Source organism: Hippopotamus amphibius, chromosome 3 (assembly GCF_030028045.1).
Source record: "Hippopotamus amphibius kiboko isolate mHipAmp2 chromosome 3, mHipAmp2.hap2, whole genome shotgun sequence".
Taxonomy (NCBI): domain Eukaryota; kingdom Metazoa; phylum Chordata; class Mammalia; order Artiodactyla; family Hippopotamidae; genus Hippopotamus; species Hippopotamus amphibius.
In genome coordinates, this window is record NC_080188.1 from 191,841,497 (window position 1) to 191,860,965 (window position 19,469).

Sequence of the window (19,469 nt, forward strand, 5' to 3'; positions counted from 1 at the left end):
TTTACAGTTTATAAAACATGTATTCCTATCATAAAACATGTAATCTATCATATCATATATGAAGCATTTAAAAATAGACATTATTATTGTCTCAGAAATGGTAAATATTGTCCTATATTGCCTAGTCAAAATTGTAGAATCATTCCTTAAAGTTGGGTCTTATTACTCTAAACCCGGTGATGCTGATACTATCATATACGTAAATTAAATTGTTGGTTACAAGCCTTGACTACCCTTTTCCTTATACACATCTGCCACACCACAGGGTGGATGGGTCACACTGCCCCAGCACTACCAACGGTGTGACTTGCGGTAACCAATAGGAAGTGAATAGACGTGATGGCAGCAGAGGATTGAATGTGCTTGTGTGGTCATGACGACTCTCTTGCACTTCTGACACTGCCATGAGAAGTTACCCCAGCTAGCGCATTAGTCAAAGGAGTTAGAGAGGCAGATGGAGCAGACCCAGAACCTAACTCAAGCCTGGAGCCAGTCTGAGCCCAGTCTGACTCAAAGTCTTTAAATGGTTTGACCCATGGGCATATGAGGGTGTTTTCTGATGCTTTGTCATATAGTACTGTTGTGGCAGTTCCTGATTGACACACCATGTTATAAGGATGAATCAACTATGCAGAAAATTGGTGATATGGATATGAGGAAGTTAAATATATGGCCTTCATCTTTGTGTTCTTTAAAATATAGTTAATAAAACTATGAGAAAGTAAATGTTTTTTCCATTCAAACAACAGAATGATGTTGGTGCTACAATATGTAATCAAGTAGGGAATAATTATGATTAGCCTTTGCTATCACATCAACTCTACCATTTCCAGTAGATAATTGTTCCTAGAATGCTACTTAGAAATCGACTACAGATGAGATGTTTCATTGTGTGCTGGTCTCAGACTGTGGATAGTGATGCTATTGGCTGGGGATGCCTGAGGCACTTAAGGGGCCATACTTCTTGTGTGGAGCTCCTACAGACATTTAGACAGCAGGAGCCAGGCTTCTGGTTCTTTTTATTATTGCAAGAGGCACCTCAATAACAATCAGCAGGTACCTGAAAAAAACAAGGCTTATTATCACAGGTCCTGGAGGCTACAAGGCAGGCCTGAGAGTTACTTAGCGTGGTCATGGGTGGGGGGAGGGTGGCAGGGGAGAGATGCTGAATTCTTGGCCTCTGTGCACTGGTGCCAAATCAAATCTCTGAGACAGAGTTTTGGGTAAAGTAGAAAAGAATAGCTTCATTGCTTCTCTAGGCAAACGGGGACACAGCAGACTTTTGCTCTGAAAAACTGTGTGTCCCAAGCCAGAGGGATTTGATGAGGAGTCTTATAGCAAGGGTGAGGTTGCTGATAAGGTTAGGGTGTGTGCAGGATTTCTATTCCTTTCATCTGATCTCAGGCCATCTTCTTGATGAGCTTCTCTGGTTCTTTTAATGTAGCCTCAGGTGGTCTGTCTGTGCTTTGAAGAATGCCAACATCTTAAAGAGCTTAAAGATATTGTTATGTGTGTATCCCTTGAAGCAAACCAGGACCCTGCCCCAAGGCTGCACTGTTGTTTCCTGGCTGCTTCTCCCTTGTCTTTGCATCCTTTCCCTTCCTGGATTAGCAACTATTCAAATCTGCCCTTTGGAACTTGGGAAAGGTCACAGAGGCTGGAGTCAAGAAAGGGGGACAGAAAGGCTCTCCGTACCCAAGAGCCCCACAGGGTCCTGCTTGGTTTCAAGAGTCTGTATGTGCATTTGGACCTGGAATTCTGCATTTATTGCGATTTAGGATGGGGTGCCTAAGGTTTTCAGGTTCATTCTTTATTGCTGAATTTAAAGCATAAGAGTGGGAATTAGGGTGAGAGAAGGGAAAGGCTCTCAGTTATCTAGGTCACACAGGGCTTTCTATAAAGGGGCCTTCATGGGTGGGGCAGCCTGCTTCCTTCTCTAGTTGTTTTGTTAGTGGCTGTGTCACACAGCTGGTGGTGTGTTTGTTGGCGATCTTGATGTCTTTGAAGTGGATGCCTTAGCAATCAAAACCTTAATGCTAGGCACTTACACTACTTATTCATATATTTCAAAAATGATGTGTCTCTTAAGATGTTTTGGTCATAGAGTTGTGTGAAAAACAAGAATACTCTGAACCCACTTTCAGTAAATGTATAGATATATGTGTATTTATATAGATACATGTATATATATAATAGTTAATATTTACCAGGGAAATATTTAAAATAATAGATTTCCAATCCCTACAATTTATATTAGAATGTATATATTTTCAATTCTCCACGTAAGATTTTGAGAAAGCCCCTTCATAATCGTTTACTAATGTTTGAGTATTTTGTGTTTTGTGGTATTTTCTAACTCTTCAACTGGTGGTGATTAGAATAAAAGAGTAGTATATTCTCTATGTCTTTTTCTTCCCTGAATGTACCTCCTAAACCTTTGTAAACACTGCATTTGTTTAGGGAATATCTCATTGCATTTGAGGAAAGATTTTGAAGATATGAGCTTGTGATATACTGTTAGTTTGTACCCCGCAGACCTACAAGGCCTGTACTTGCGCAGCTTCAAGACCGAAGAAAGAGCCAGAGTCAGCAATAGAGACGTCAGTGGTTTAATGGTTGGGGGCTTTTACATGTCTGAAGCAAGGACAGCAGTCAGGACGTGTGGCTGTCTTCACTTGCAGGGGAAGGGGAGATTACCAGTTATAGGGGGGAGTTAACATCAAGTGGGCTCATTAGTTACCAGGAAAACCAACAGAAGGGCACACCCCTCATTACCCCTTTGATAAAAACAGTCATCAGCTGGGGCCTGGGGCAAGTACTGGGAAGGTCAGCCTTTGGCATAGGATTTAGGTGAAGCAGACACTGGTCAGCAAGGAATGGACAGAGAGCAAGAGAACAGCCATCTTGAGTAGCCTGACCACACATATACCTTATAATTTCTTTTCAATTAAAATTACTTTGATTAAATATGCAATCACACCGTATTCTCTTTTTTTGATTGAAAAACATATAAATCTAGGAAATGTTTATGTCTAAAATCATCTTCCTCAAGTGCATAAATCAAATACGTTACAGAAAATTCTTTGTTTTTGGTCAAAAATTAATATTTTCCATGATAAATAAAACTTTTGAGTAGAAGACACTTCAATTCTACAAATTTGAAGATAAAATAATTACATTTGTAAAGGATTTTTAAAACTGAGTTTGGACAGTTATTTTTAAAGCTTACTGCTTAGAAGTGTATTAAATTTGCCAAAATTGTTCCTTTTCTTTCTCTAAATACATCTGGAAGTGATTCTTAAAGGGGTGCATGTCCATTGTTTCCTCAGAAGGGCCATTCTGGGAATTTGGGGAGGTATTTTTGTTATCCTGGTAATGAGTCTCTCTTATTTGCATGAACTGGTGTATTGCAGGTCATACAAAAAGTGTGATATTATCAAACAATATGAGAGATGCTCACAATGTTACAATGATGACAAAAGAATTTTGGCATTTGAGAAGCCAGTGTGTCACTCCCATGAGGTGACTCTCATCACAGTGATTTTGTTTGCACTTCATTATATGTTCGGCTGTAGTAGTGCCCAAGAGCTACATACATCATGAGATATGTATTGATTTACTGAAATTCACTTTCCTTTTGTATCCTTCACATTAGAATTACAAAGCAGGACAATAGAAATAGATTTTTAATATTTAGTTCCAGTAAACACTTTGATTTTTGTGTCAGGTCAATACTGTCCTCACAATGAGTTGAGTATTCCCTCTTCTGTTTTCTGAGAGAGTTTATGTAAAATTGGGATTATTTCTTCATAAAGGTCTGCAAGAATTTACCAGTTAATCCATCCAGGGTTTTTTATGTAGTGAGATATTTCATAATGAAGAAATTTCTTTAATAGATGATAAAGACTACTCAGGCTATCTATATTTTTCTTCAAATAGCTTCATTAATTTGTGTCTTTCAAGAAATTTGCCCAGCTTATTTAGTTGTGGAATATATTGGCACAAAGATTTTCATATGTCCGCATTATCATTGTAAGACCTGTAGCATCTGTAGTGATGTCCCTATTTTTATTTCTGGTATGAAAATTTTGCATTTTCTCTGCTTTTCACTGTATCAGTCTATTGGAAAGTTTATCAGTTTTATTGGCTTTTAAGGGAACCAGTGGGTTTTGTTCATTTTCTCCATTCTTCTTCAATTTTTAGTTTCACTGGCTTCTTTTCTTCGTTCTTTTCTTCTATTTTGCTTGTTTTCATTTTAATCTATTCTTGTTTTCCTAGTATTTTAAGGTAGTAGCTGGATCTTTCATTTGAGACATTTCTTCTTCACTGATATAATGTATTTGGCTTTTAAAGATATATAAATTATGTACAAAGTAATGCTTTAGGTGCATCCTGCGAGTTATGGTATGTTGAATATTCATATTAATTAAAAATATTTATAGTTATCTCAGGTGACTTTATTAATGTATTGTTTCTACTGCAGTTTTTTTTTTTTTTTTTTTTTTTTTTGGTGGGATCTTTCTGTTGTTAATTTTTATTTTAGTTCCATTATGTTTATAAAATACAGTTGACCCTTGAACAACATGAGTTTGAATTGCATGGGTCCCCATATACATGGATATTTTTCAACAGTAAATACTACAGTACTACACAGTTGAATTGCTGATGCAGAACCAAAAATATGGAGGAACACTGGATACTGAAGGACTGTGTATAGAGAGTACCAACTATAAAGTTTTAGGGCGTTTTTGACAATGTAGGGGCCAGTGTCCCAATCTCCATATTGTTCAGTGGTCAACTGTGTGCTTCATAAGATTTAAAATATTTTAAATATGCTTAGAGTTATTTGTGGTCCAGAATATAGTCTACTTTGGTGAATATTACTTATACTTTTGAAAAGAGTATGTATTCTGCTAATGTTGGGTGGAATGTTCTATAATTTTCTATTTATTCTATAATTACCTATTAGTTCAAGTTGGTTAATAATGTTCAAATATTTCATACGTTTACTGAATTTTTAACCTTGTTGTATTGCTCAATGAGAAATTTAAAGAACTCTAATTTTGGATTTATTTCTCCTTTCAGTTCTAATTACACATTAGATGGCATTCTCTTTCTATTGGGCTGTTCTAGAATATCTGTATTTAACATGATTAAGATGTTAAAATTTATCTTTTACTACTTGTTTTTTGTTTGTTTTGGGTTTTGTTTTTGTCCACTTTTTTCTTTGTCCATGCTTTTGATTTATTCAGTAGTTTTTGTGTTTTTTTAAATCATTCCATATTATCTATCTTTTTGGCTTGTTACTTATATTTAATATGATTTAATAGATGCCTTAGGATTGGGGCACGCCATTCTGAGCAGATGTAAATGATTGAAAAAGTTTGAACTTAAGCGAGTTATTCTGACTCAAGGGGCTCTGCAGTAAAGTATTACCCCTCAGGGCACTTGGGAGAGCTCACACCAGTGCCTTGTGAGAATAGCAGCATTTGGACACCTGCTACAAAGAGGTTGTTATTATCATTTTGAGTCAGAGAAAAGTGATAAGCAACTTAGACCTAAATAAAAATGTTAATTAAAAATGTGTCACATATTCACATATCCTTACTCCTAGCATTTCAGCATACCAGAGGTGAGAGAAAAGATAAATAAAATGAAAAAAACAGAAAAAAAATTACTCCAACTGTACTTCAGGATCTTTGAGTCACTAGTATGATTAGCGGTGGAAGGAGAGGATGCTTTAAATCATATAGAAGCTTATGGTTTTAAGGTAGATGAACATTTAATAACTGAAATGTACAAGGGGTTTATGCAGTCTTACCAAGATGTGATAAAATATGTGTAACTGGGAGAACAGAAGATTTAACTTAGTACAGTTGGGTGAAATAACTGGAGAAAAATGAAAGGACTTTATACATTGGTGAGTTGAGGTTTTCAATATACTTGCCTCATGTTTCTTTAACTCTACAATAATTCTCAGGCTTTTTTTTTTTTTTTTTTCAATTGCTTAATACACCTAAGGAAAATGGCATACTCTCATCAGTAATACCAGCTGACTATAGCAGGGATTATTTTTTTTAACCTATTTATGCATGATCCCTGAAGGTTAAGCCAGTTATCTTAGAATATCTAAGTTAAGAATACATATAATTGGAAAAAGTTTCCCATGTGGTTCTGGTAAGATTGAATCCTTGAGAATCACATTTTATGCTGCAGAAGGAGAAAAGTAATAATAAGACAGAGAGAAAAAATTGTCAGTGACAGCCAGTTTAGAATAGTGGGCAATCTTGCTATTCAAGGGAGGGAATATTTTTAAAAGGTGAGGATGAAAATGTAAATACTACCGAGAAATTATAAAGGGTGATCTTTGGATTTAGACTTTAGTAAGTCATTGAAGACAGTCAAAGGTAATGATTTCAGGTGTCTGATTATCACAGTAATATGAATTTATGGAACAACGTATGTGTTGTAGAAATGTATTTGACTAAGGTAATTTACTTAAGATATTTGTGAAGGTAATAAAAAAAAAATCCTGCCTAATAAATAATAGCAAAAGTGGCAAAAGGCCTAAATAAGTAAGAGGAGATCTGTGCATATAAAAGGATAAAGAGGTAGAGAATGAAAACTGAAGATTTATCAATAAGAGGGCATCTTTGAAGGAACAAAGAGCTGGGGAAGTAAGAAAAAAAAGGGGAAATAAGTAATTAGTTCTTAAATAAGCCCCTTTTTCCTCTTGGGCCACAAGGATAAGAATAAAGAATGAGGAATTCAACTTTATCAATGGATTGAAAATGAAGTTGTAATGCATATGTTATTTTAGAGATATAGTAAAACTCTTGCCTTTTGGAAAAAGCCCACTAATTTTCTTATTTTGTGGTTCCTTTAAAGACTAAATAGTTCAAGTGCATTGCTGTATTCACAACAGTTCCTTAAGAATTTCAGAACTCCTAAATCTCCAGAGATCATACTCACCAGCCAAACTTATCTTTCTAGTATTACATTCAGTTTGGGTTTCTGAATTTTGAAAAATTAAAATCAATAGAAATTCCATGGGTCATGTAGCATTATTATGTTTACTTTTTATGTGTTTGTGACAGTCATTAATCTCCCAATGCACCACATACAACTGTGTGTTCAGGATGTAGCTAGTATTCCCTCATGATATCCACAGAAAGGTCGCAATTTGTCCTCTTAGAATAGCAAAGTTGTGAGAAGCTCTCACATTTCACAAAGGACATTGAGATTCTTATTGCAAGGTTAAGCGACATTTAATTTGCATTTGTACTTTCAGGCTTTTTCCTATGCTGGTGAGCATTTTGAATGCTTCTACTATCTTTTAAAAATAGAAACCCTTGCTCAAGTCTCTTACCAATTTCACCCCTTTACCATTACAGTAGGTGGTAAAATAATTTTAGCTTAGTATTTCATATTGGGAGTAACAGGCACTATATTATTTTCCCTTTATTTTGTCCATCAAAGCCTGTATTTGTTCTTTCCCCTACTCTTCTCTCCCATGTATTCTAACATGCATTTCTAAAGAACATGTCTCAGTCACTCTTAAATATTGGGAAAAGTACAGGGAGTCTAATGCATGACATCTCCTCATTTCATGGAGTTTACAATCAAGCTAATAAATAAACATGAGATTGTAGTTGAGATTGTGTGCAGAATGTATTGGGAAACACATAACAGGGTGTTTGTTTGCAAAAACAGAAACATTTTAACTTAAGCAGCAAAGGAATCTTTTCAGAAGATACCTACTAGCTCAGAGAATGGAAGGGACAGCTGGAGGAAGAGCCAGGCTCAGATGGGAACCAAGGAAGGGAGTACACGGACACCATCCTGCCACAGGGACTGTGTCCAAGATGTCCACAGTGTCTTGACTCTGAAGATCCCATTCTGAGTTCCTTAAAGGATCTTACAACACTGAATCAATCCATCAGGATTCAAAGTCCTGCAACAGGAATATTTTTAATTTCCAGATACAATGCTCATCATGTGCTACTGGCTATTCTGAGCTCTACGTATATTTTAACTCAAAAGTCATCATAACCTAAGGAGCTGGAGAGTGTTATTGTGTCTGTTTTATTCTCACTTTCCATTTGAGGAAGCTGAGGCAGAAGGATAAGAAACTTTCCTTAGGTCCCACAGCCAGAAAATGGCACAGTCTCCTGCTGTGCTATGTTGCCCCATCTAACTCATGTCTGAGGTCTAGGACATGCACAGGGAGAAGGAATCTCTGGCCACCTTGCTTTCCTTACTGGGAAGTGGCACTCTGCTTCCCGTATATCTATGTATTCCCCTCAATTTGGGAGTTTGGGTACTGGTCCACCAAATTTAAAATTGTTCATTAGCCAGTTTGGAAAATAGGGAGATGATACTCTGTAGGATTTCCAGGGACTGTGAGTAGAGTAAGGCATTGGTGCAGTGTCTTCTGTGGAGAGGACTCCATCTCCATCCACCTTCTTTATCTAATTCTGACTCAATTCTCAGTATGTGTGTATATTTCACTTTCTTTGGGAAGAGCATTCTTTATAGAATGGAAGCTCCTTTTGTATATAACTATTGTGTGTCCTCAACTTAAATAGAATTATAATGTATCTCATCATTACCTAGTTCCTTGGTTTTCACATTGAAAAATGTAGGAATACTTTTACTGAGTGAGAAGAAAATCATTTTATTTCATTCTTCACATTGCCACTTAGAAAATACAAATTTAATGTTGTTTTTATTAGTGTAATAATTAATTGCCAGTGCAATTACAAAATGCAGGGCATGAGTTTCAAATGAGCAGAAAATAAAAAAGAACACATCATAGAATGAAATAGAATGGAAGTTCAAATAAATCTAAATGCATAAAACAATAAGATAGAAACAGAATCATACAAGTTATAAAAATATAAACATTTTCAACTCACCACTTAGATAAAAAGCATTGTCAGATTGAATTAAAATTTGTTTTTGATTGGAACATCAGGTACAGTTCCAGGCATATACTAAGCCCTCAATAAATACTTGCTAAGTGTACAAGCTGTTTTCAACTTACAAAAGATTTATATTATAGTAAACAGTAAGTAAAAACAAAAGGATGATATAATACTGATTAGTTCAAAAGTTCAAATTAAATGTTTATGATTGAAACTTAAAAGCTAGCAAAGTGATAATAATTTTATACAAAGTGAAAGCAAAGGTATAGATAAATTTTTAATTGTAAATGGATGCTTAAAGTTAAAAAACTAATTGTTGAGGATACGTAAGTGGCAAATTACACATCAAATGTAAAGTGAAAACTGATGGTTGTCTAGTTGAGCTCATTAAAACTCTCAGGCAAATTAAAACATGTCAACAGTGCTTATCATAGTCTGGAGAATACAGCTACTAAAAAACACCATCATTACTATCATTATGTTTAATCTTTATCACCATTTTTGTAATCTCAGTATTACAAAGTTACGCAAGTTAAGAATATTGAAAAAAAACAGCAGTCAGTAAATGTTAAGATTAAATAGTAAAAAATGACAGAAAAATACCTGCAAAATTATTAGTTGAAAAGACAGCTGATTGTCTGCCCTACCACTCTTCCCCTTTTCCTTACTAACAGCCCTTCTGTTGGAGCGCAATGTTTCTGGGTAAAAGACACCTCAGCAATCCTTGAGGGTAGGTTGGGCAATGTGAGGATTATGTAGCACATGAGATAAAAACTGAACTTATTGGAGAGTTTATGGATGATTCCATAAAAGGTAGGGGTAGGTATGGGCAGCTGGGATGATCACATTTACCCTTACACTGATTCCTGGAATGCAGATAAGGTGGATAGAGCTTTATCAGCATATTTTGGGCCATGAGGATGAAACTTTGAGTTGGAAGAGAAAGTTAGAAGTGTTGTTCTTGATTAATCCATTGATCTACTGTGTCAACCCTAAACTCCAATATTCAGACTTTTTTGCGTAAGGAAGAAATGACTTTTACCTTGTTTAATTCACTGTTATTTCTCAGAATTCTTAATATAAGGTGATTATAATTCTAAATAAAACAATATTACATATTATAAGTATGTCAATAAACTAGTCAGGTAAAAACATAAAAACAGTGGCTTTTTTGTTCATCAATATCAGTTATAATATGTAATGAAGAAATGAGCTCATTCACAAAAGAAACATAATTCTTAATATATATTGAAAGAAATTTAACATAAATTATGCAGCACTTACATGAAAATTATTATAAAATTTATTCAGAATTTAACAAATGGAAAATAATATTGTAGTAATGGAGAGGACAAAAGAATATTGTAAGTTGATGTGGAGATATATTCACACTGGATTTCTTTTAAAATTGGAGAAAATGATGCTTGAGTGATAAATGAACTAGCACAAAAAGTTGAAATATAAGATTAAAAAGTTCTACCAATATTATAACAGTACAGTTCAAGTATTATATGATTAGTAACTGATTAATGTTTTATTTATTCAAATAGATATATTATTTTTATTCAATTTTAATCATTCAAATGATTTATATTAGAATTTAAATTTCTTTAAAATTGAAGTACAGCTGATTTACAGTGTTGTGTTAGATGCAGGTGTATAGCACAGTGATTCTGTATATAAGAATATATTATATATAAATTCTTTTTCAGATTCATTTCCCTTATAGGTTATAACAAAATATTGGGTATAGTTCCCTGTGCTATACAGTAGGTCCTTGTCTGTTATCTATTTTATATATAGCAGTATGTATATTTAATCCCAAACTCCTAACTTATCCCTTCTCCCCACTTTCCTCTTTGGTAGATATAAATTTGCTTACTGTCTGTGAGTCTATATCAGTTCTGTAAATAAGTTCATTTGTTTTTCTTTTTTTTTTTTGTTACAGTATCATATGGTATTTGTCTTTGGCTTAGTTCACTTAGTATGATAATCTCTAGGCCCATCCATGTTGCTGTAGATGGTATTATTTTATTCTTTTTTTATAGCTGAGTAATATTCCATTGTTTATCTATACCACATCTTCTTTATCCATTTATCTATTAATGGACACTTAGGTTGCTTCCATATCTTGGCTATTTTAAATAGTGCTGCAATGAACATTGGGGTGCATGTATCTTTTTGAATTATGGTTTTATCTGGATATATGCCCAGGAGTGGGAGTAAAGGATCATATGGTAGCTCTATTTTTAGTTTTTTAAGGAACTTCCATACTGTTTTCCACAGTGGCTGTACCAATATACATTCCCACCAACAGTGTATGAGGGTTCCTTTGTCTCCACACCCTCTCCAGCATTTATTACTTGTAGACTTTTTGATGATGGCCATTCTGACTGGTGTGAGGTGATATCTCATTGTAGTTTTTTTTTTTTTTTTTAATTTTTTTAATTTGGGGTATGGTTGCTTTACAATGTTGTGTTAGTTTCTGCTGTACGGTGAAGTGAATCAGCTATATGTATACATATATCCCTTCCCTCTTGGACTTCCCTCCCTCCCTATCCCACTCCTCTAGGTCACCTCAGAGTACGAAGCTGAGCTCCCTGTGCTATACAGCAGGTTCCCACTAGCTAACTAATTTACACATGGTAGTGTATTTATGTCAATCCCAGTAACCCAAATCATCCCACCCTCCCTTCCCCACTAAGTCCACCTGTCTGTTCTCTATGTCTGTGTCTCTATTCCTGCCCTTCAAATAGGTTCATCTGCACCATTTTTCTAGATTCCACATATGTGCATTAATATATGATATTTGGTTTTATCTTTCTGGCTTACTACCCTGTATAACAGACTCTAGGTCCATCCATGTATCTACAAATGACCCAATTTTGTTCCTTTTTATGGCTGAGTAATATTCCTTGGTATGAGTATATATGTTCCACATCTTCTTTATCCATTCCTCTGTTGATGGACATTTAGATTGCTTCCTTGTCCTGGCTATTGTAAATAGTGTTGCAGTGAACATTGGGGTACATGTATCTTTTCAAATTGTGGTTTTCTCAAGGTATATGCCCAGTGGTGGGACTGCTGGATCACATGGTAGTTCTATTTTTAGTTTTTTAAGGAACCTCCATATCATTCTCCATAGTGGCTGTATCAATTTACACTGCCACCAACAGTGCAAGAGGGTTCCCTTTTCTCCACACCCTCTCTAGCATTCATTGTTTGTAGATTTTTTGATGATGGCCGTTCTGACCAGTGTGAGGTGATACCTCATTGTAGTTTTGATTTGCATTTCTCTAATAATTAGTGATGTTGAGCATCTTTTCATGTGCCTCTTGGCCATCTGTATGCCTTGTTTGGAGAAATGTCTATTTAGGTCTTCTGCCCATTTGTTTGATTGGGTGATTTGTTTTTTTTTATATTGAGCTGCATGAGCTGTTTGTGTATTTTGAGATTAATCCCTTGTCAGTTGCTTTGTTTACAAATATTTTCTCCCATTATGTGGGTTGTCTTTTCATTTGGTTTATGGTTTCCTTTGCTGTGTGAAAACTTTTGAGTTTAATTAGGTCCTGTTTATTTTTGTTTTTATTTTCATTATTCTAGGAGGTGGGTCAAAAAAGATCCTGCTGTGATTTATGTCAAAAACTGTTCTTCCTATGTTTTTCTCTAAGAGTTCTATAGTTTATGGTCTTACATTTAGGTCTTTAATTCATTTTGAGTTTATTTTTGTGTATGGTGTTAGGGAGTATTCTAATTTTATTCTTTTACATGTACGTGTTCAGTTTTCCCAGCACCACTTATTGAAGAGACTGTCTTTTCTCCATTGTATGTTCTTGCCTCCTTTGTTGTAGATTAATTGACCATAAGTGCATGGGTTTATTTCTGGGCTTTCTATCTTGTTCCATTGATGTAAAAAGTCTATCTTTGTGCCAGTACCATACTGTTTTGATTACTGTAGCTTTATTTTTTAGTCTGAAGTTCAGGAGTCTGATTCCTCCAGCTTCATTTCTCTTTCTCAAGATTGCTTTGGCTATTTGGGGTATTTTGTGTTTCCATACAAATTATAATTTTTGTTTTAATTCTGTGAAAAGTGCTATTGTTAATTTGAAAATGATTACATTGATCTGTAGATTGCCTTGGGTAGTATAGTCATTTTGACAATATTGATACTTCCAATCCAAGAACATTTTGTATCTTTCCACGTGTTTATGTAGTCTTTGCTTTCTTTCACCAAATAGAAATAAAGTTTTTGCAGTATGGGTCTTTTTTCTTAGGTAGGTTTATTCCTAGGTATTTTATTATTTTTGATGCAAAGGCAAATGGGATTGTTTCCTTAATTTCTCTTTCTGCTATTTCATCATTAGTGTATAGGAATGTAACAGATTTCTTTGTATTAATTTTGTATCCTGCAACTTTATTGAATTCATCGATGAGCTCTAGTAGTTTTTTGGTAGTGTCTTTAGGATTTTCTATGTATAGTGTTATGTCATCTGCAAACAGTGACAGTTTTTGTCTTCTTTTCAATTTGATTCCTTTTATTTCTTTTTTTTTCTCTCTGTTCTGGGTAAGACTTCCAAAACTATGTTTAATAAAACTAGCAAGAGTGGGCATCCTATATTATTCCTCATCATAGAGGAAATGCTTTCAGCTTTTTACCATTAGGTATGTAGAGTAGCTGTGGGTTTGTCATATATGGCCTTTCTTATGTTGAGGTAGGTTCCCTCCATGTCCACTTTCTGGAGAGTTTTTTTTTTTTTTATCATAAATGCATGTTGAATTTTGCCAAAAGCTTTTTCTGCCTCTGTTGAGATGATCATGTGGCTTTTATTCTTCAGTTTGTTAGTATGGTGTATCACATTGATTGCCTTGTGGATACTGAAAAATCTTTGCATCCCTGGGATAAATCCCACTTGATCATGGTCTGTGATTCTTTTAGTGTGTTGTCGGATTTGGTTTTCTCATATTTTGTTGAGGATTTTTGTGTCTTTGTTCATCAGTGATATTGATCTGTAATTTTCTTTTTCTGAAGTATCTTTGGTGTTGGTACCAGAGTGATGGTGGCCTTGTAGAATGAGTTCAGAAGTGTTCCTTCCTCTGTGATTTTTTGGAATAGTTTGAGAAGAGTAGGTATTAACTCCCTCAAAATGTTTGGTAGTTTTTTGCCTGTGAAGCCATCTGATCATGCACTTTTGTTTGTTGGAAGTTTTTTAATCATGGTTTCAATTTCAGTACATGTGACTGGTCTGTTCAGATTTTCTATTTCCTTGTGGTTCAGTCTTAGGAAATTTTACCTCTCTAAGAATTTGTCCATTTCTTCTAGATCGTCCATTTTATTGACATAGATTTGCTTGTAGTAGTCTCTTCGGGTCCTATGTATTTCTAAATTTATTCTAAATACATTTAATATTTGCTATCATGTCAGTGATTCGGATAATTCAATAAGTCAACTCAAGAGAGAAAACATAGGTTTGAGAAGCTAAAAGCAGAATATGTCAAAGTGTCACTATGATAGTCTCAGAATCATATAAGTAGTTAAAAATATTTTAACGCATTGTGTTAAGTACAAACTTGTGACACATTTAAAGTGACATGTTATAGTGCTCATGATTGATTTTTAAACATTTTAAGTAAAAGATTAGAGAGCATAATTTTATAAACTTCCATAATCCATCATCTGTCAGTGTTCTCATTTATAATGTAACACATATGCTACTTATTTGTCATTAAATGTGTTTGAAATATTCATGCCAAAGCCATATTCTTTTAAGCTTGGGAACACCTTAGTGTATGAATAGCATATCTCTTGTGTTTAGAGTTTAAATTTCCTCTTTTCAATTCCTGTCTTTTTTTTTTTTTTTTTTTTGAGTTTTTTATGTGGAGAATTTATGGGTTACTTGGAAAGGTAACACCAAGGCCTCAGATTAAGATGGGATGTGTGATGCTGCATATTCCTTCATATTCCTTCCTCTTGGTCATTGTGTTAGGAATGACCTAGATGTGTCCCATCAGAATGAATCTCAAAAATTTACTTCACCAAGATAATTTCTTTAACTTGGATATAAAGGATGCTACCCTGAGGGTGAAGGGAAAAAAAAATAGAGAATGGAGCTTGATATCAGATGATGTCATGCCCACCTTATCCACCTTATCAAACTGTGCCTATAAGTGGCACCAGTGCTTTATTTTTCATCATTATTTAATTCCTACAAATCTTATTTGCGGTTTAAGGGTACTTGATTTGGATTTTCTGTAACTTGTAACTGGAAATTATAATTGGATTTATACACTTTGAAAATGATGTTTAAAGTGTATAAAGTGAAAAAGATAGTTTACAAAAGATCAAAGACTTCAGCCTAATAAATAGACAGATGCAGGCAGTTAGGAGAAGACAAGAGACATTCCACTGGAGACATGCTGTGGTACCTGAGCATTACAATGGAGGGAAGATGACAGCAGGGAAGGTGCAGAAGGATACAGTGGTTGGAAGAGAGGTTGTGGAGAACTTTGAACAAAAAAGAGTATTTACCTAATAGCTAAGTTCCAGGGTTACAACTTGCTCAGTATTTATTGTTTTTGACAAATTACAAACATATAGTAGGTCTATCAGATACATTTGTTATTATTAAGATCATTTCTCAGTAAATAAACTGTAAGTACCATAGGGCATAGACCTTATGTAAACATGATAATACCACCAATACATTTATATATATTATGTATATGTATTATATATATATTTTATATAAAAAACATATATGTATGTAAAAATATATATACATACACATATATATGACTAGAAAAGGTACTCTGTGTATACTTGAGAAAAATTGGGATAATTATTTTCAAATGTGTGATATGAAGAAAGTACTATATGATTTAAAATCCACCAACATTATAAAACTTTTCAATATTTATCCAAGAAATAAAAAAAGCCAATAAAAGAATAATTACACCCATGAAATACAGTAAAAGTAGATTGAGCTCTTCAAATTTTATTAAATACATAGAAAATAGTTTGTAAATTGTGAGAAAGAAGATAAAGTTGTCAAATCTCCCTTGCAGTTTGCTCTTAGCTATTTGTGTGTTGAGGCTTCTTATTGATCCAATCAAGATTTCTAGAGAACATCACTTAATATTATGATCAAAAATTATAGATGGCCATTTTAAGTATAAAGGTTGTGTTAATTATAGTTAAGTATCTCATTAAAATTAAAAAATATTTTCATTTGAATATTTCACACAATTTTAACAATACATTGTCATTAACTTTTATTTTTTTATGACAGCTAGATTGTATAAAGGGACTATAATTATGTTTTCAAGAAGTCTGTAAATATTATTCAAAATTCCCTGCAGTTAACCCAAATGTGCTATGAAAGTATTATTTTGTTGTGTGGTGCAATATGGAATAGTTAGGAACCTCTGGCCTACTTAGTCTGGAATAAACAAGGTACCTAACATTGTGGTTTTGCAAAATTAACTGATGAACATACTTTGGTACACAGACATGGCAAGCTCCATGCAGCTGTAAAAAATATAATGGGGATTCTATGTTTATAATACACTGATATGAGGGTGAGTCAAAAATTGTCTGCACTCCGATTATATTAAAACTTCTATACAGCCATAGTGCAGATAATTTTTGACTCACCCTCATATGTAGTGGTTCATCTGATATATTTTAATTATGAAAAAAAGTGTGAAATGTTTGTGTCAGACACAATAGTGCAGGGGAAATTTATATACACACAGACAAAAATATACACATATGTGTGTGTTTATATAGATGTATGTGTGACATATATATGCATATGTATTTTATATTTACATTTGAAAATCAGGTAATATAAAGCCTGAATTAATATAAAGTTATCTATAGGAGAAAAGAAAGTATGGTATTGGGGAAAAAATGAAATGTACCTTGAAACCATATAACTATTTTAAATGAAAGTGGTAAAATACTATCCCAAAGGAGGAATAAAAATCAATTCTGCGTAACTGCAAATAAGCAAAGGAATCTCAGTATATATCAAAGCAGTGGTATAATGACCCACAGAATAGATGAATTTCAAGTGACTTTAAAATAGACTACTTTGTGTGTATGTACTCAGTATTATATATCCTCAGGACAAAAAGAATCTCAAAGAAATTCCATCATGCCTTTAGTAACCTTAAAATTGGTAGTAAAATTTTTATTATTATTTGGAAATTGTTATAAGTATATTGTAGGCATATGTTATATTGGCTACAGAATGAAACAGAGTTGATCCTCATTATTCACAGAATCTTTATTTGTGAGTTCATGTACTCCTTAAAATATATTTGCAAACTCAGAATCAAAATAATGCTTCTGTGGTCATTTGAGGACAAATGCAGAGTGGCCAAAAACTTGAGTCCCTGGACACATGTTCCCAGCTGGAGTCAAACCAAGTGATGCCCTTCTACTGTAAACAAGGGTCCTTTTTGCAGCCTGTTACTTCCATATTCACATCGTGTGCTCTTTGTTGGTGACTTCACTGTTTAAAATGGTCCACATGTGTAGTGTTGAAGTGCTTTCTAGAGTTCCTAAGTGCAGAACAGCTGTGATGTGCCTTATGCAGGAAATATGTTTTGCTCCATAACTTAAAGACTTTATTTTTAGATTCCCAAATATCAATTAGGATGATGAACTCAATATTTTCATTTCTATATTACTTTTCTAGTCTTTATATTCAAATCTCCCTTCACATTTTGTTTTTAATTTATGAATCATATCAAGTGAAGTTTGATGTACAAACAATGAGAGAGAAAATAACATTGTCATACCTTTTTATAGCAAAATGGAATAATCCAGTTTCTTGTCACAAAATATTCTGTAATGAAGTTCTTCCTATTGAATAATTAATTAGAAAGAGTAATTTGTTTTTGTCCTTTGAAATATATATTTTTATTTTTATTGTTTTTAATTATTTATTTACTTATTTGTTTATTTATTTGGCTGCACCGGATTTTAGTTGTAGCATGCATGATCTTGGATCTTCGTTGCAGCACTCAGAATCTTCATTGTGACTCATGGGATCTTTAGTTGCGGCATGCAAACTTCTTAGTTGCTGCATGTGCGACTAGGGATCAAACCCAGACCCCTACATTGGGAGTGCAGAGTCTTAACCACTGTACCACCAGGGAAGTCCTGGAATATATATTTTTAAAAAGAGGAAAAAAGAGACATGTTAATTTCAAAATAAAAGAAGGAGCACCTACGGTCCAGGTTTGTGTGCAGGATATGTAAGTAAGGCCAAGATAAACTGTGGTTGTGCATAAATTGTGTCAGATATATGAGGGTGAGTCAAAAATTATCTGCATTGCAGTTATATTAAAACTTCTGTTGGCCGCACAGCCAGAGTGCAGATAATTTTTGACTCACCCTTGTAGTAACCAAATAGTTGATGGGAAAAAGTGGAGAAATTCTTCTTTGTAGAATAATTCTACCTAATAATTGCAGAAGTGATAGCTTTTCTTTTAGTCATAAATTTAACATCCCTATTGGAGTTCATATATTTCTTTAACATTCCTACAACTAGGTGAATGGTTAATGGTTAATTTGTGATAAAGGAATCAAGTCACAACGATCTGGGCTTATGATTAGTTGTAGCATCACCAGTTGTGAGACTGACAGGACGTAATACTGTATGTATCTCCTAATGGGAATGTAATGGGAATGACATAATGCCGCCTATCAGGTATTCTTGCCCCAAAGCTGAATTTTAATATATTCAAGGCTCTAGAGTTTAAAATTTATTTTGCCTTTATTATTTTGAACCACTTTATTGAAGTATAATTGACATGTAAAAAGTTGTACATATTTAAGGTATACAGCTTGATGAATTTGGGGGTAAGTAAACACCTGTGAATCCATTGCTACATTCAAGGCCATAGATGTATCCATCATAAAGTTTCCCCTCAGCTACTTTACTATTACTACTGTTGTTATTGTTATAATTATTTTTAGTACTTGTAGTAAGAACATTTAACATAAGATCCATCCTCTTAATACATTTTAAGTATCCAGTATAGTATTATAAGCTATAGGCACTATGCTATACAGCAGATCCCCAGAACTTGTATAACTGAAACTTTGTGTCTTTCACCATCATCTACTCTTTTCTCCTCTCCCCATCCCCTGGCAACCACCATTCTACTCTGTTTCTATATGTTTGCATATTTTAGATTATACATAAATGTGACATCATACAGTATTTCTTTCTTTGTCTAGCTTATTACACTTAGCATAATGTTCTCCAGACTCAACTTATGTTGTTATATCTGGCAGGATTTCCTTCTTTTTTAAGGCTGAATAATATTCCAGTGCATATATATACCACATTTTATTTATCCATCAATGTGTTTCAATATCTTGGCTATTGTGAGTAATCTACAGTGGACATGAGAGTGCAGAAATCTACATATTCTGATTTAGTTCCTTTGGATAAATACTCAGAAGTAGAATTGCTGAATCATATGGTAGGTCTATTTTTAATTTTTTGAGGAATCTCCATACTGTGT